The sequence below is a fragment of the Aotus nancymaae genome, unplaced genomic scaffold (assembly GCF_030222135.1).
Source record: "Aotus nancymaae isolate 86718 unplaced genomic scaffold, 86718_ANA_hifiasm-v0.15.2.pri h1tg000016l, whole genome shotgun sequence".
NCBI classification, from domain to species: domain Eukaryota; kingdom Metazoa; phylum Chordata; class Mammalia; order Primates; family Aotidae; genus Aotus; species Aotus nancymaae.
Window position 1 is genome coordinate 71,972,586 of NW_026988428.1, and position 17,647 is coordinate 71,990,232.

Genomic DNA, 17,647 nt, shown 5'->3' on the forward strand with positions numbered 1-17,647 from the left:
CAACAGAGCAAAAAAATAAAAAAATAAAATAAAAAAAGGAGAATTAATTGGCTCGTGTAATCCAACCATAGAAAGGAAGAAAATACACTGGCCTTAAGATTAATTGGATAGATCATCTCAAATTATACCAGTATGCTTTATCTTTTTCCATCTCTCCAGCTGATCTCTACTTCTATATGTTGACTAAATTCTAATGGAAGACATGGCTACTGATAGTTCTAGAATCCCAGCCACATAGCCAGAATGCCAGAGGCCAAAGACCGAACTCCTTTTGTATCTCCAACTTGGATAATTCTGTAGTCGTGGCATCTTGTGTCTGTGTCTTTTAGCAAACACTGAGATCAAGGGGCCACTACAAGGATTGACCCAACAAACCAACAAAACATACATGTTGATATGGTGTGGATTTGTGTCCCTGCCCAAATCTCACATCGAATTATAAACCCCAAGGTTGGAGTGGGGCCTGGTGGGAGGTGACTGGGTAGTGGGGACGGATTTCCCCCTTTGGTGTGGTTCTGGTGATAGAGTTCTCAGGAGGTCTGGCTGTTTAAAAGTGTATGGCACCTCCCCCCGACCCTCTCTCTTCTTTCTGCTCCGGCCATATAAGACATGCCTGCTTCGAATTTGCCTTCCACCATGATTGTAAGTTTTCTGAGGCCTCCCCAAAAGCAGACGCCACTATACTTCCTGTACAGACTGCAGAACCATGAGCCAGTTAAACCTCTGTTCTTTACAAGTTATCCAATCTCAAATATTTATTTATAGCAATGTGAGAATGGACTAATACGTATATCATCTACATTGCCATTGAATACATAGGTTTGGGCATTTGTAAGTATTCTCTTGGAATAACTACCTCAAAATGAAATTGCTGTGTCAAAGGTTTTGGACAAACTTTTCTCAAATGTTGTCAACTTGCCCATCAAAAAGTTTATACCACTTTACGTTCCCATCAATGATGTGTATATGGCACATTTCTCCTCACCATTACCAACACTGGGTATTAATTTTTTTCTTCATTACTGCCAAGCTGACAGGTGAAAATGAAGTATCACTGTTATATTTTAATTTGTAGTTCTTAGATTAGTCCTGAAGTCAAATGTTCTTTCATAGACATTTATTCATATGGTGGCTATTTACTGTGTGCCAACTATGTCACATACATAACAATATTTTCAAATGTAAGTCATTTACCTTTATTTTTCTTTTAATATCTTATTTTTTTTTCTTTTTAGAGATGGATTCTGGCTATGTTGCCCAGGCTGGACTTGAACTTCTGCCTGGCCTACTTTTTATAACTTTGATGTACAGCTTTTTAGTATCTTGTGTTAAACCTATCAATTGTTTTCTTTATGATTTCTGCCTTTGATGTTGATACAATCTTCATATACTTTTAGCTGGTCCCATTTGGTATGACAGGCAGATTCTGTTAAGACTTGCCAAGTCATATGTAAAAATCAGCCTTTGGCACATATCTCTTCTAGATCTTAATCAACTCCTGCTATTAAAAATTCCCAGTGCCATAGGCAGCAATTCAAAACGTGGTTTTTCCCAAAAGGCTAATTAACAGAAGCAGTACTTCTGCTGTGTTTACCAAGTTCATCAACAACTTGAGCTCTAAGCAGATATTCTAGTTGATGATGCTCTCTGATTATTAAGAAAATCTATGAATACCAGTAAGTGATATACACTCGTTTTTCATTTAGGAGCTTTTTTTTTTTTTTTTTTTTTGAGACGGAGTTTCGCTCTTGTTACCCAGGCTGGAGTGCAATGGCGCGATCTCGGCTCACCGCAACTTCCGCCTCCTGGGTTCAGGCAGTTCTCCTGCCTCAGCCTCCTGAGTAGCTGGGATTACAGGCACGTGCCACCGTGCCCAGCTAATTTTTTTGTATTTTTAGTAGAGACGGGGCTTCACCATGTTGACCAGGATGGTTTCGATCTCTTGACCTCGTGATCCGCCCGTCTCGGCCTCCCAAAGTGCTGGGATTACAGGCGTGAGCCACCGCGCCCGGCCCCTGGGAGCTTTTAAAATTTGGCTTGCTTTGGACTGATAGCTAGCTTATTTCCTGGTAGTCCAGAAGGAAAGTAGAACTATTGCCTCTACAAACATAGATCCCCAAACATAGATCCCCAAAAGCTGCTTCTCTCATATCAACTCATTTTTCTGAAACAAAGATGCCTTCTACCTTTTCATCAAACATCTTGCATATTCAATAAGAGTAACAGATGAACAGGAAGACTGTGGCTTGGCGATGTCAGAAGGGGCCTTCTAGGGTTTCCTGGCAGTTTCCCAGCCTCAAATATAGTTTTTTTTTTTACAAACTGTAAAATAGTTGTTTTACAAGCTATCTTTTGCTTGGCAAAAGTGATGTCCAATGGAACGTTCTGTGATGATGGAACTGTTCTGTATTTGTACTGTTCAAGATGGTAACTATTAGCCACATGTGGCTATTGAGCACTTAAAATGTGGTTAGTAGACCAAAGAACTAAATTTTAAATTAAATTTTAATTAAGTTAAATTTAGATACTCATGAGTAGGGTTATCAGATTTAACAAAGTACAGGATGCTCAGTTAATTATCAGTTACAAATAAGCAACAAATAATTCTGTGGCTGAAGTACACTCCAAATATTGCCTGGAACACACATGTACTATAAAATCATTCTCTTTTATCTGAAATTCAAATTTAACTGAGCACATCATATTTTACCTAGCAACCTTATACATGTGGCTAGAGGCTACATATTGGGCACTGCAGGTGCAGAGCGTCTTGTTTTTTACAAAGTTCTTTGAAATTACTCGCAGATACCTGTAGAATCTAAATCAAGGAGGAAAAAATCATGATGATCGTATTTTGACAAAAAACTGAAAAGCTACCTGTCTTCTGAAAGAAGGCCATTAGATACCACAGCCAAGTACAAAACTGATAAAATTCAATTCAAAATTGTTTATTGGATGCCTTCTATGTGTAGAACAAATATTCAGCTCTATACAGCAATATTGCCATGCAAATTGCTTTAAACCTGTGTCAGTTTGAATTGGTAGGTGCCTGTGCTGTACTGAGTATCAACTATCATGAATATCATCCTTCACTAGGAGGAAAATGGGATAAGTCTTGAGATCTCCTTTCCAGGAACTCACAACTGGTGGAGAAGCCAGACACCAACTCCAAAAACAGACCAACATTAGCAAGCATTGGGTTTCTGAAAAACAAACAAAATAAACAAAAAGTTATTTAATACAAGACATATTATAAATAATATACACAAGAAAAATGCTTTGGAAATATAAGGGGTCAGCCATAGAGGGAACCAGTGGATGGGTGATATTGCTTGTCTATTTTTTGTTTCTTTTTCTTTTTCTTTTTGCCAACATCTAATAAGCTCTCATCTTTTCTTCCAAGGGCTTGACAAATAAGGCTATTTTGTTGTTGTTGTTACCCAGGCTAGAGTGCAGTGGCATGATCATAGCTCCCTGTAGCCTTGACCTCCCAGGCTCCAGCAATCCTTATTTGTGAGGCTGAGGTAGGAGACTTGTTTGAGCCTAGGAATTCAAGGTTAAAGTGCCACTGCACTCCAGTCTGTGTAACAGAGTGAGACCTTATTTCTAAAAATAAAAAATAAATCAACATACCAACATGTTTCATAGATTTTGAGTTTTAAATATGACTCAGAGTTGCACAGCAGGCTATGGTGGATATTCAGATCCTTGCTAGCTGTTGGCGCCTCATAGCTGAATCCATCTCCTGGAAGGGCTCTCAGCAAGGGCCTTGCATGAGACTACACCCCTTCCTTGGGGTCAGGCAGCATCAAATGAATGGTCTCTAAGGGATACAAAGGCCCACATCTTGTCTCATTGGGGGTAACTTAGCACTTTTGTCATTCTGTGGCCCCCAAGGCCCAGCTGAAGCCTCTATAGCAACGATACTACAGTTCAACTTCTCCCTCTGTCCAGTTCTGCTTCCCTCACTCCCAGTTGTCACTCTGTACTCCCCATAAACAACAAACCAATGAGCCCTGCATGCACATCTCTGTCTAGGAGTCTGTTTCTGTGGAGCTTTACCTAAGACATAGGTTGTTAAAATATGTTTTAAGTAACCTTCCAGATTCTTAGGACAAACTTCCAGCTTTGTTGAGATTGGCTTTTTCTACTGCTTGGGAAGAATGAGGCCCGAATTGCCTTTTTCCAGACAGATGTGCAAACTTCATAGAGTCAGGAGACTTAGTGGTTTTTGGAATGAGAGACGAATTTTCTGGGGCTGGTTACATTAAGTGGGATGACTAGACTGGCAGGTGCCTGCAATTAATCTTCCCTTCCTCAATAAAATGCAGACAACTCAGTGAGATCTGTAGATCTTTGAATGCCCTTGAACTAATCCAATTCTGGCCAACAAAGTAGTTACTCATCACAGTAAAAGAATCCCATGGACCAATTTCACCCTCTGCTTGGAATAAATACTTCCTCTTTCTTCCATTAGGTCTCTCACTGATCCCTCTCCTGCCTAACTTTTCCTGCAAGACTAAAAGCTCCTCTTTGGAATCTTGGGAGTGGACCTTGACACCTCTGATTCACAATCACGTAAGCCTGTGGAATCTGACTAACATCTCTTGTCTTGCCAGCTGTCATCTTTCATCTCTCCTCTTGGCTTTGTGCCTTCTTTCAGCTTAGCTGCAAAGCAGAGATGAGGCTAGAGGGGAGGGTAGTGTTAACGTGTGAAGTTCTTTCTATGTACCAAGCACTGTTCTGGGCACTTCACATTATCTCATTAAACCTCACAATAACCCTACAAGGCAGAAATGGCTGCCCTCTCCCTCTGACACACACAACAAACACCGCAGTTCAAAGAGTTACGTAATTCAGGTCTTTGAGATGTGTAACCTCTCCTTTTTAGGAAGTTATCAGACTCAGCTAGGTCTGCATGGCACTGTGAAGCAGTGTCTTGAGTTAATTCTAATGTCACTAATGTTAGTCTTGGAAGAACTCAGTTTGATAGTGGTTTGGATATGAAAGGATCTAACCCTGATTTTATTCCTAAGTCCTTTACAGTCTGAGCCATCCTAAGGTGTAGGTCAGAAGAGGCATCTGAAACTGGGATGGTCTCCTAATAGCTGCCCAACATTCTTGGATCATGAATGAACTGATTAATGAATTCATTTAACAGGTGTCTACTGCATCTTTACTGCTGACAATGGGCAGAAAGTACTATTCAGAGGTGCTATGGCCCGGTGGTTAAGACTCTCAAATCAAGCTACTTGAGTTCAAATCCAGGCTCTACCACTTAGTAACTGTTTTCACCTTATACCAGATATTATATTAATCTTTTGGGACTTCAGGTTTATCACTTGTAAAATGCAGATAAAAATACTTCATGGGAAGTAGCTGTGAGGCTTAAGCAGGATTGCCCGTGTAAAGGGCTTGGCATACAAGTAACTTCTTGAACCATGGTAGCTGTTATCTTATTATAGGACAAATCAAGCCATGGAAGAATGGATTCGAATCTCAGGAAACACAAAAGCTAGAAGAGGAGATGACATGTGTGCCTAAATAACGATAACACAAATTTAGAAAGTGATGGATAATATGGAGGTAAAAAGCATATAATAAAACTTGGAGGAAGAAAAGATTACTTCTAGGTAAGGAGATCAGGGGAGGCTTCCTGGTTGAAATAACATTCAAGCTGATAGATTATAAACACAGTTTTAAACCTGTGAGCAGAAACCCTGTTGTAAACCAGCAAACACTAACCGAAGTCAAAAATAATACCAAACGACAGGCTGCCGGTGCAGAGTCCCGGAAAACAGCACTTTGAATCTGGGTGCCCGAGGGGCAAGATCAGCATAGGGCAAAACCAGTCCAACCCACAGATCTGCTTTCCAGTCAGCTCCGCAAGGGTCATTCTGACCCAGGCAAGACTTCTGTCTAGTGACCTTCATCAGGATTAGCTCTGGAGAAGACTCCAAATCAATGACTGTCAGCAAAGGTTCATTAAGTGCATACCACGAGCCCAACACTGTAGGTATGGGGAAGGATACCCCACGTATGCACGAGTGACTCCCTCTCTCACGGAGTTAATTTAGTCTTGTTAGGAAGATAAGATTAACATACGAAATGATTTTTATGGCATTTATCATTTTTCCTGTTTGTAAGAACAACACGAGTTCACTGTAGAAAATTCAGAAAATACAGATAATTACATATAATAAAAGCAAATTTATCCCAAATCCCACTACCCAAGATTAACCATAGTTAAAAATTCAAATTATGAATTTTTACAGCCCAGTCCCTGAGACAGGCATCTCATCCCCTCACCTAACACTTGCTCATAGGATGAGATTCTTGTACAAGTGGATCATACGTTTTCCCGTTTCTTCTTTCCCTTCTGGATATGTCTGCCTGGGAATGTGATTTGGCTTCAAGTACAGAGAAGGCAGTTATTTGAACGCTATTTCAGGTTCTCAGTGTAGTCTTCCATCAACAGGCAGCTCTGGGAAGTCTCCTGGTTCTTCTGCAGGTAGCCCTCTGGGCCTTGTGCTACCATATACTACGAGGAGAAAGGAAGTGACTCACACAGCCCTGCACAAAAAACCTAAAGCACTGTTCCCATTTGGGCAGGGAAGAGTCAGCACATATTATGTTGCATATAGGGAAATGGTCTCCTTCCATAATACAGCTCCAAAATATACTGGTATGAGAGAGAGAATATTAATTGGGCATGCCTCTGTGTGTGTGTGTGTGTGTGTGTGTGTGTGAGAGAGAGAGAGAGAGAGAGGGAGAAAGAGAAAGAGAGAGAGAGATTCTGGATGACTAAAAAGAAATCCTCATCCTGTATCACCCAGTGGCAGTGAGATCTTAAAAAGGACTCATAGGTCATTTTGGACTCATCTGCTGCAGGGAAGGCCCCCTGTGGTGATGGTCTAGACCAGAGATCCCAAATCAGGAGCCCCATGCTGTGTTGGCTTGTACAGTGTGTTTAAAAATCAAATTAGTTTTCAACATGAAACCTTCAGGAGATATCATATAAAAATTTGGAATTCCAGTTTGAAAAGAAGAAAGTGAGAGAGAGAGAGAGAGAATGAATAAATCTGGCAATCTAAGGAAATTAGCTTTTTGAGTGTCACTAGGTTTTCCCAACTTATTATTTGTTTTTTGACTTGATTGGGAGTGGGTGAGCTTTTTATTATTGCTAAAGTTTGTTTTTGCTTTTATGCAGAAATTTTCCATTTTTATGCAGTTAAATTTATCAACTATTTCTTTTACGGCTTCTGAACCTTGTATCTTGCTTAGAAAGATTTAACCCCTGTTTGTCTGGATCCTAATCTCTCCTTATAAGGACACCAGTCATATTGGATTAGGGCCCACCCTAACGACTTCATTTTAACTTAATTACCTTTTTGAAGACCCTATCTGCATATACAGTCACATTCAGAGATACTAGGGGTTAGAGCTTCAAACCTGAATTTTGGGGAACACAACTCAGTTTATAGCATCACCCAGAATTATTTTTAAAAATTCTCCCATGTTTTCTTTCAGTACTTTTATGGTTTAATTTTTAAATGTTAAAATGTGATTCATCTGAAGTTTGTTTGGTATAAGAAATGAAGCCGGGCACGGTGGCTCACGCCTGTAATTCCAGCACTTTGGGAGGCTGAGGCGGGTGGATCACAAGGTCAGGAGATTGAGACCATCCTGGCCAACATATTGAAGCCCCGTATCTACTAAAATACAAAAAATTACCCGGGCGTGGTCGCGTGCGCATGTAGTCCCATGCCACTGCACTCCAATCTGGCTACAGAGTGAGATTCCATCAAAAATAAAAATGAGATAGGGATCCAATTTTATTTTTTTCTAGATACTAAGGTAAATGATTTAACACCATTTATTAGTAATCTTTCCCCTTGGATCTTAAAATTCTACCTTTGTTTTATACTCCAGCTCCATGTATATTTGGGCCTATTTCTGTATATTATTTTATACCATTAATGTATCTATTCCTGTGGCACTACCAAGCTTTTAATTATGATACTTTTATATTTTAATCTTTCAGGGTAGATGTTCCTCTGTGGTTTTTCTTTCTCAGAATTTTCATTACTATTTTTGCACATTTACTTTTCCCAATTTACTTTAGCTTTGCCTTGTGTAATCTTAAAATATTCTGATAGCATTTTTACTGGGATAGGGTTAAAGATATAGATGAATTTAGGAAGATTCTACATGTTTATATTGTTGAAATACTTATCTTTGTATATCCTTTGTACTGATGGAATTTTGAACCATGTACATGTATTATTTTTATGACAAGGAAAAATTTAATTTCATTCTTAAAAAAAATAAATAATAAAAGAACACAGCAGAGGTAAACAATGATTAGCAGAGATAAATTTATCTGGAGGAGCCATTTTGGAGTTCCTTAAATTCTAAACCCCACAATTAGAACTTCTCCTCTGTTTACGGATGTCTTACTTTCTCATGGTTAGAATAAAATAGATTGGGCAACTTATTTTGACAGTCTGCATGGTGTACTAACGAGAAATGCTAGCTCTCCCCTCTGCTCTTTCTCATTTCTGCCAGTTCAGGAGATACACTACTCTCTCAAAGGTTGTCTAGGCTAAGAGGCAGACTGTAAACTTGGCAGGTTTCCCTAACATTCCCCAGCCAAGGCAGTTATTATCTGCCTAAACCGAAGAGGGTCAGGTTTCTGGTGACAATGAAGCTGCTTCAGGTCCTCCTCCCATCTCACCAGTAGCCAGCTGCTTTTCTCTCATGAGCTCTAGTGTCTTCCCTGCCCCTCCTGCAGAGCTGCAAGCCTAAGGAGAGAGCTGCAGCAAGCAACGCTGGCACCTTAAATGGTGTTTATGTCTGTAAGACGGTGAGGAAGCAACCCTGGGGTTATATTTCTCTTTAGGAGGTCATTGCTAATGTTTCTTGGTTCCCAGATTAAGTAAGGTCCTATGAGTCCATTTTCTTTCTTTCTTTCTTTCTTTCTTCCTTTCTTTCCTTTCTTGCTCTTTCCCTCTTTCTCTTTCTTTTTCTCTCTTTCTTTCCCTCTTTCTTTCTCTCTTTCCCTCTTTCTTTTCTTCCTTTTCTTCCTTTCTTCTTCTTTTTCTATCTCTCTTTCTTTCTTTCTTTTTGAGAAGGATTCTCGCTCTGTAGCCCAGGCTGGAGTGCAGTGGCATGATCTCAGTTCACTGCAACCTCCACTTCCCTGGTTCAAGCAATTCTCCTGCCTCAGCCTCCAGAGTAGCTGGGATTACAGGCACATGCCCAGCTTTTCTTCTTTTTCTTTCTTTCTTTCTTTTTTTTTGAGATGGAGTTTCCCTCTTGTTGCTGAGGCTGGAGTGCAATGGTGGGATCTTGGCTCACCTCAACCTCTGCCTCCAGGGTTCAAGCAGCCTACTGAGTAGCTGGGATTACAAGTGCACGCCACCATGTCCAGCTAATTTTGTATTTTTAGTAGAGATAGGGTTTCTCCATGTTGATCAGGCTGGTCTTTGAACTCCCGACCTCAGGTGATCTACCTGCCTTGGCCTCCCAAAGTGCTGGGATTACAGGCATGAGCCACTGAGCCTTACCCTCTATTTTCTTTCTTGTCTCCATTTTCTGTTTTTTTTCTTTAGACAGAATCTCGCTGTCACCCAGGCTGGAGTGTAATCGCATGATCTTGGCTCGCTGCAACCTCTATCTCCCAGGTTCAAGCAATTCTCCTACCTCAGCTTCCCGAGTAGCTGAGATTACAGGCACCCACCACCATGCCCAGCTAATTTTTTGTATTTTTAGTAGAAACGGGATTTTACCATGTTGGCCAGGCTGGTCTCGAACTCCTGACCTCAGGTGATCCACCCACCTTGGCCTCCCAAAGTGCTGGGATTATAGGTGTGACCCACCATGCCTGGCCCCTTGTCTCCATTTTCTTCCACTCACTCCTTTGCTTGTTCACCCATTCTTTCACATTTAGCACATGAGAGTGATCCTACTGAGATGTAAGCCAGAACCATGGCCTCTGCTCATAGCCCTGCACTGGCTTCTCACATCGCTCAAAGGAAAAACCAAAGGCATTACAATGGACAACTTAGGCTTTACGTGATCCGTCCTCCATCCTCACTATCTGTGACCTCATCTCCAACTTCTCCCCTGTCACTGACTCACTCCAGCCACACTGGCCTCCTGCTGTCTCCTCCATGCCTGATGCTCTTACCTCAGATGAACTTGTATTCTGACCTCCTTAAGTTCTTGATACAAGTATCACCATCACAGTGGTTAGGAAGAAAGTGTAAATAGAGAGGAGAAGGGGCTCTAGGTGATATGGTTTGACTCTGTGTCTCCACTCAAATCTTTAATCTCAAATTGTAATCCCCATGTGTGGAGGAAAGGGCCTGGTGGGAGGTGACTGGATCATGAGGATACTGCTTTGTGATAGTGAGGGAGTATCTGATGGTTTTAGGAATGGTAGTTTTCCCTGTGTGCTCTCTCTTTCCTGCTGCCGTGTGAAGAAGGTCTTTCCCTCCCTTTGCCTTCCACCATGATTGTAAGTTTCCAGAGGCCTCCCCAGCCATGCAGAACTGTGGGTCAATTAAACCTCTTTTTTTAATAGATTACCCAGTCTCAGGCTAAAAACAGACTAATACACTAGGACTGAGCTCTGTATGATTTAGTTACTTCATCTATCACACTAAGTTTGGGTAGAAGACAAGGGCCCTCCAAAAGAGAACAAAAGGAACAATCAGAGACCTAAGACTAAAACAGAATTGCCTGAACCCAGGAGGCGGAGGTTGCGGTGAGCCAATATCACGCCATTGCACTCCACCCTGGGTAACAAGAGCGAAACTCCGTCTCAAAAAAAAAAAAAAAAAAAAAAACCAGGGAGGCTGTGGTGTCATTGAAGCTGAGAAAGGCGTTTGAAGAAAAAGAGAGCTCTGAGCTATGGCAAATGCTGCTGAGAAGTCCAGTTGTAGAAATGAGTGCAGATTCATAGGTTCAAGCAACAAGCAAGCCATATATTGTTAAGAAACATGAAAAAATCCATTTTTCAGTGGAGGGATAGGAACAGAGAAGCAAGGTAGTGTAACTGAGTATTCCCATTTTTTCTAAGAGATATTTTAATTATTTTTTCTCTCTCTCTTCTTTTCTTATTCCCTTGGTTTCTCACCTCCTACTTAGCCATTTAGAAATGCAAATATAGCCTTTTACTTCCCCTTCACCAGACACTCCCTACAGGGCAAGTTCATCTAACTGTGCTTCCAGACAGAACTCTCCTTGAGAGTTAACAGTCCATTTGCAGACCAAAGTATGCCCACGATGGAACTCTCACCCTCGAGGATGTTGCCTATAGCGGTAACAGTCAAAAAGCATGCCCACTACTCTCTCCCACTTGGAGAGTTTCAGCCTAGTAAGATGCCAGCAGTCACCAGCACAGCTGCCCAGTAGATAAGGCATCAAGCTAGCACATGGACCCCTACTTTGCTCGCTTCCTCCCCTGCCTTTTAAAAGTGCCTGCTTTCTGCTCCAAAAGAGAAGTATTTGTTTAAAGGTAGGATGCCTGTGCCTCTTCTCCTAAGCTAGTTTTGGAAATAAATCACTTTCTTTGTACCACACCTCACTCTTGTCAATTGAACTCTGCAAGCAGAGTGACTTGCAGACTGACTTGCACCTCAGTTGCAGTAATAACAGGAGGAAGGGGGAATGGAAGGCGAAGGAGTAGTGTGTGAAGACTTAACTCTAACAAGAAGTTTAGCTCTGAAGAGATCAGAGACAAGGAAGGCTCCTGGAGAGAGATAAGGAGTCAAAGAGGACAGCAGCAGGGAAATAGTTGTAGATGGAGTGAAATTAAAGACACAGGGGCCTGGCGCGGTGGCTCACGCCTGTAATCTTAGCACTTTGGGAGGCCGAGGTGGGTGGATCACCTGAGGTCAGGAGTTCAAGACCAGCCTGGCCATCAGGGTGAAACCCCATCTTAAAAAAAAAAAAGAAAAAGAAAAAGAAATTAAAGACACAGGAAAGGGAAGGGATAATCAAGGAAGCCAAGTCCTTGAGGAGGTGAGAGGAAATGATGTCAGGGACACGGGTGGATGCAGAAAGAGAAAGATTTATCGCAAAGTCAATGAAGCCAAAGCCTCGGGGCTCCTCACTTGCATGGGCCTAACTTTCAACACTTACATTTTATTTATAATTTTCTATTCTTTTTCTTAATGAGGGCCCCTGAGTTACGTAGATTTTAGACTTCCACAAAATATGGTTCTGTCCCTGTGTAGAGGGACTGACCTTGATAGAAAGAGAGATGCCCCAGTGTTTCTCAGACTTGAGTGATGACAGTAAAGTAAAGCAACCCCAAAAAGTGTAACTGATAGAGAAATATAACAGAGGAACCCCGGGCATTGGTGTCCCTCAGTTTGAGAACCACTGATCTGCTTGAGACATTCACACACCTGATTGGGAACCACAAGATCTGAGGTCTATGTCTGGCTTTACATGTACCATGTAAAGGGCTGCTTCCTGGGCAAGCAATCTATACAGGGCCAGAGTTCCCATGCTTGGTTTAGTGCTTTGCTGTCACTGTCTTGAAATTCCTCATAGTAATTGAACAGTCCCACAGTTTCCTTTTGTGAATGAAAATTCTGTAAATGGGGCCTGTAAATTCTGTAACTCATCCTGGTCAAACATTGATTTAGTAGCCTTATTTTGTGACCTTGGGCAAGATATTTGACTTAAAAAAAAAAAATTGAGCTGCCCAGGTACAGAGGCTCACATCAATAATCCCAGCACTTTGGGAGGTCAATGCGAGTGGATTCTCAGAGGTCAGGAGTTCGAGACCAGCCTAGCCAACATGGTGAAACCCCATCTCTACTAAAAATACAAAAATTAGCCAAGCATGGTGGTGTGTGCCTGTAATCCCAGCTACTCGGTAGGCTGAAGAAGGAGAATCGCTTGAACCCAGGAGGCAGAGGTTGCAGTGATCCGAGACTCTGTCTCAAAAAAAAAAAAAAGCTATGTCTGGGTGTGGTGGCTCACCCCTGTAATCCCAGCACTTTGGAAGGCCAAGTCAGGAGGATCACTTGAGCCCAGGAATTTGAGATCAGTTTGAGCAACACAGGAAGACCCCCTTCCTAATTTAGTCGAGCACAGTGGCACCTGCTTACAGTGCCAGCTACTTAGGAGACTGAGGTGGAAGGATAACTTGAGCCTGGGAGGTGGAGGCTGCAGTGAGCTGTGATTATGCCACTTCGCTCTAATCTAGGCAACAGAGCAAGAGACCCTGTCTCAAAAAAAAAAAAAAAAAAAAAGAGGGATAATTAACATACCGTAAATACTTGAGTTATTTGTGCCTCAGTTTCCTCATCTTCAAGAAACCATAATAAATATCCCCTCCCAGGGAGGTAGTGTGACAATGAATGCAAGTTGTCAATGAAAGACAATGAAAGTTCTGTGAGCTTCTCCGATGAGGTGTTTTTTTTTCCATGAGGCGAGTGCTCACACGTGTTGCATACCCCTGCTTATCATTCCTGGGCTTCTTGCAGCTGCTGATGAGGCTTTCTATTTTTAACCCACTCTGACACACTTTTTTTCTTCCTTTTAACACCCAACAACCTTTGCCAAATGAGAGCTAAATACATTGATCGCATCTTACTCTTTCCCAAGCTATCTCTGCTTGCTAGGGTTTGAGTCTCTCAGTGATTCCCCTATAAAGAAGGCATAGCTGACACAAGTTGAAGACAGGAAAGGGCAAGGTAAGTGCTTTGGGTTCCCTTCCTTATTTTATGTTTTTGAGATGGAGTCTTGCTCCATTACCCAGGCTGGAGTGCAGTAGCATGATCTTGGCTCACTGCAACCTTGCAACCTTCACCTCCCAGGTTCAAGCGATTCTCCTGCCTCAGCCTCTCAAGTAGCTGGGACTACAGGCAGGTACCACCATGCCTGGCTGATTTTTTGTATTTTTAGTAGAGATGGAGTTTCACTGCATTAGCCAGGACGGTCTCGATCTCCTGACCTCGTGATCCGCCTGCTTTGGTCTCCCAAAGTGCTGGGATTACAGGTATGAGCCACCGCGCCCAGCCCCCTTCTTTTAATGAGAATGCTAAGAACATACCTCAGCAGAGTTGGCAAGAAGAGGAAAAAAGAGAGGGGGGATTGCTTCTAATATTTGCAAGGCCCAAAGCACAGATGAAGAAAGAAACTCTAGACTTGATATTTAAAATTTATAAATTAAGTAAGCAAATTGTTAAAATTTTATATCCTTCTACCTTGACAAATATGTTGTCATAATGTTGACCAGATTTAAATTTAGAAGTTTGGAGATCCCTGGAGTTCTTGCAGGGACACAATTGTGTGAGATGAGCCAGACTCTGGTCCTCTCCACTTCTTTTCCCATCCTTGGCTCAAAGAGTGTTAGGGGATGATAGAGAAGTATCCACAGAAGGCCAGAAGACAGAGAGGATAAAGAACTTTCAAATTTTTTCAGGCATAGTGGCTCAATGCCTGTCACCCCAGCACTTTAGGAGGCTGAGGTGGAAGGATTGCTTGAATACAAGAGTTCAAGACCAGCCTGGGCCACATAGTGAGATTCCGCCCCCGCAACCATCTCTACAAAAGAAGTAAAAAATATATATATATTTAGGCATGCTGGCATGTGCCTATAGTCCTAGCTACCCAGGAGGCTGAGGTAGGAGGAGAGGATCATTGTGTGAGCCCAGGAAGTTGAGGCTGCAATGAACCATGATTGCACCACCACACTCCCGCCTGGATGACAGAGAGAGACCCTGTATCAAAAAAAAAAAAAAAGAAAAAAGTCTAGGCAAGGTGTCTCAGGCCTGTAATCCGAGCACTTTGGAAGGCCAAGGCAAGTGGATCACCTGAGGTCAGGAGTTTGAGACCAGCCTGGCCAACATGGCAAAACCCTGTCTCTATGAAAACACAAAAATTTAGCCAAGCATGGTAGTATGTGCCTCTAATCCCAGCTACTAGGGGGACTGAGGCAGGAGGATCATTGGAACTTGGGAAGCAGAGGTGCAGTGAGCCAAGATTGTGCCACTGCACTCTAACCTAGGCAACAGAGCAATACTTCATCTCAAAAAAGAAGAAAAGAAAAAAAAGAGGCAAAAGAGGCCAGGTACGGTGGTTCATGGCTGTAATCCCAGAACTTTGGGAGGTCAAGGTGGGAGGTTCGCTTGAGCCCAGGAGTTCAAGACTAGTCTGGGCATCATCATGAGATCCCAGTTCTGTTAAATCTTAAAAGAAAAGAACTTCCAAGTCTTATCCTTGAGTTGAGCTGAGCTTGTGAAGGCATCCTAGTTTTTATTACTGGTTTTATTATGGTTCAGCTGTTTGTCCTCTCCAAATCTTATTTGGAGATTCCCAATGTTGGGGGTGAGTCCTGGTGGAAGGTGATTGGATCATGGAGGTCGATCCTTCATTAATGGCTTAGCACCGTCCCCTTGGTGGTGAGATCTTGCTCAGTTAGTTCATGATAGATCTGGTTGTTTAGAAGTCTAGGACTTCCCTTCTTTCTCTCTTGCTCTCACTCTGGCCGTGTGATATGATGCCAGCACTATGTTTTACGTACAACCTGCAGAACTGTGAGCCAGTTAAACCTCTTTTCTTTATAAAGTCCCCAGTCTTGGGTATTTTTTTAAATTATTATTTATTCATTTTATTTCGAACTTTTAGACAGGGTCTCACTCTGTTGCTCAGGCGGGAGTGCAGAGGTGCCATGACAGCTCACTGTAGCCTCAACCTCCCAGGTTCAAGTGATTATCCTACCTCAGCCTCCAAAAGTACTGGGATTACAGGCATGAACCACCATGGTCAGCATCAAGTATTTCTTTTCTTTTTTCTTTTTTTTTTTTGTGACAAAGTCTTGCTCTGTTGCCCAGGCTGGAGTGCAGTGGCACAGTCTCGGCTCACTGAAACCTCTGTCTCCTGGGTTCAAGCAATTCTCCTGCTTCAGCCTCCCAAGTAGCTGGGATTACAGGTGCCTGCCACCATGCCCAGCTAATTTTTTGTATTTTAGTAGAGACAGTGTTTCACTCTGTTGGCCAGGCTGGTCTCAAACTCCTGACCCCAGACAATCCACCTACCTCAGCCTCCCAAAGTGCTGGGATTACAGGTGTGAACCACCCAGCTGGACATACTGTCTTAATTACATATTCACACACAAATACTAGGTGTAAGCATTAACATAAATAACATGGCAGATGCCAGGAAGTATAAGAACACTGTTCCCTCCTTCAAGGAGTTTATCAAGTTAATCAGGAGATAAAAATCTGTGAAAGGAAAATGAAAACTCAACACCCCAATTCACTCTGCAGAAAGAAAAAACTGAAACTGAAAACTGAGTCATGCAAAAAAGCAGCCTTTTCTTTTGTTCCTAGGCAGACAGCTACAGATAAAAGGCTAAAGACCTCCACAAGCAGCTACTCCATGTTCACCTTATCTTATGTACAGTGCCAATTTACTGAGTATCAGATGAACACATAATTGACTGTTCCCTGCTCCTTTTTCTTGCAACATATGGATTACCACATCCTCTTCTCTCCTCTTCATCCCATTTTTCCCTTTTAGATATTGAAGTCTTCAAAATCATCTTTGGAGAAAGACACAGACCACAGACTGTTTCTGCAATCCCATATTATGTTCTTTTGGGCATGTCCATAACCTTGGCAAAATAAACTTCTAAATTGATTGAGACCTTTTTCAGACACTTGTTGGTTTACAAACCTAAATAGTATATCCAGAAAGTTAAAAAATATATGTAAGCACTTTTGAAAATAGTGTGACAGTTTGGCAGTTCCTCAAAAAGTAACATGGAGTAACCATTTGATCCAGCAATTCCATTTCTAGGTATTTACTGAAGAGTAATGAAAACAGGCCAGGCGCAGCGGCTCAAGCCTGTAATCCCTGGGTGGATCACCTGTCAGGAGTTTGAGACCAGCCTGGCTAACGTATCAAAACCCCATCTCTACTAAAAAAATATAAAAATTAGCTGGGCGTGGTGGCATGTGCCTGTAATCCCAGCTACTCGGGAGGCTGAGAGAAGAGAATCGCTTGAACCCTGGAGGCAGAGGTTGCAGTGAGCCGAGATTGTGCCACTGTATTCCAGCCTGTGTGACAGAGCAAGACTCTGTCTCAGATAAATAAATAAATAGTAGTGAAAACATATGTCCACACGAAAACTTGCAAACAAGTGTTCACAGCAATCTGTTCACAATAGCCAAAAGGCAGAAATAAGCCAGATGTCTATCAGCCAGGGCATGGATAAACAGAATGTGATATATCCAAAAAACAGAGTATTACTCTGTAGGATATTATTCATTCAAAGGAACAAAATATTCTGGTATAATAAGAAATAGTTCAATAGTACAGTAGGGGGATTCTAGTTAATAATACTTTATGGTGTATTTCAAAATAGCTAGGATGGTATTTGTAATGTTCCAACATAAAGAAAAGATTAATGAGGTTGGGAGCAGTGGCTCATGCCTGTAATCCTAGCAATTTTGGAGGCTGAGGTGAGAAGATCACTTGAAGCCAGGAGTTTGAGACCAGCCTGGACAACATGGCAAGACCTCATCTATACAGATAATAAAAAAATTAGCTGGGTGTGGCGATGAATGCCTGTAATCCCAACTGCTCGAGAGGCTGAGGTGGGACAATCGCTTGACCT

General features: G+C 42.0%; 1 long non-coding RNA gene across 1 annotated transcript in view; it reads left to right on the top strand.

The window, feature by feature from the left end:
* The window catches only part of LOC105705184 (uncharacterized), a 69,333-nt gene that overhangs the window by 19,511 nt on the left and 32,175 nt on the right, over window positions 1-17,647 (top strand). The window contains exon 4 of the long non-coding RNA XR_002477972.2: window positions 4,478-4,578. This is a non-coding gene — a long non-coding RNA (uncharacterized LOC105705184). The remainder of the gene's footprint in view (window positions 1-4,477; window positions 4,579-17,647) is intronic.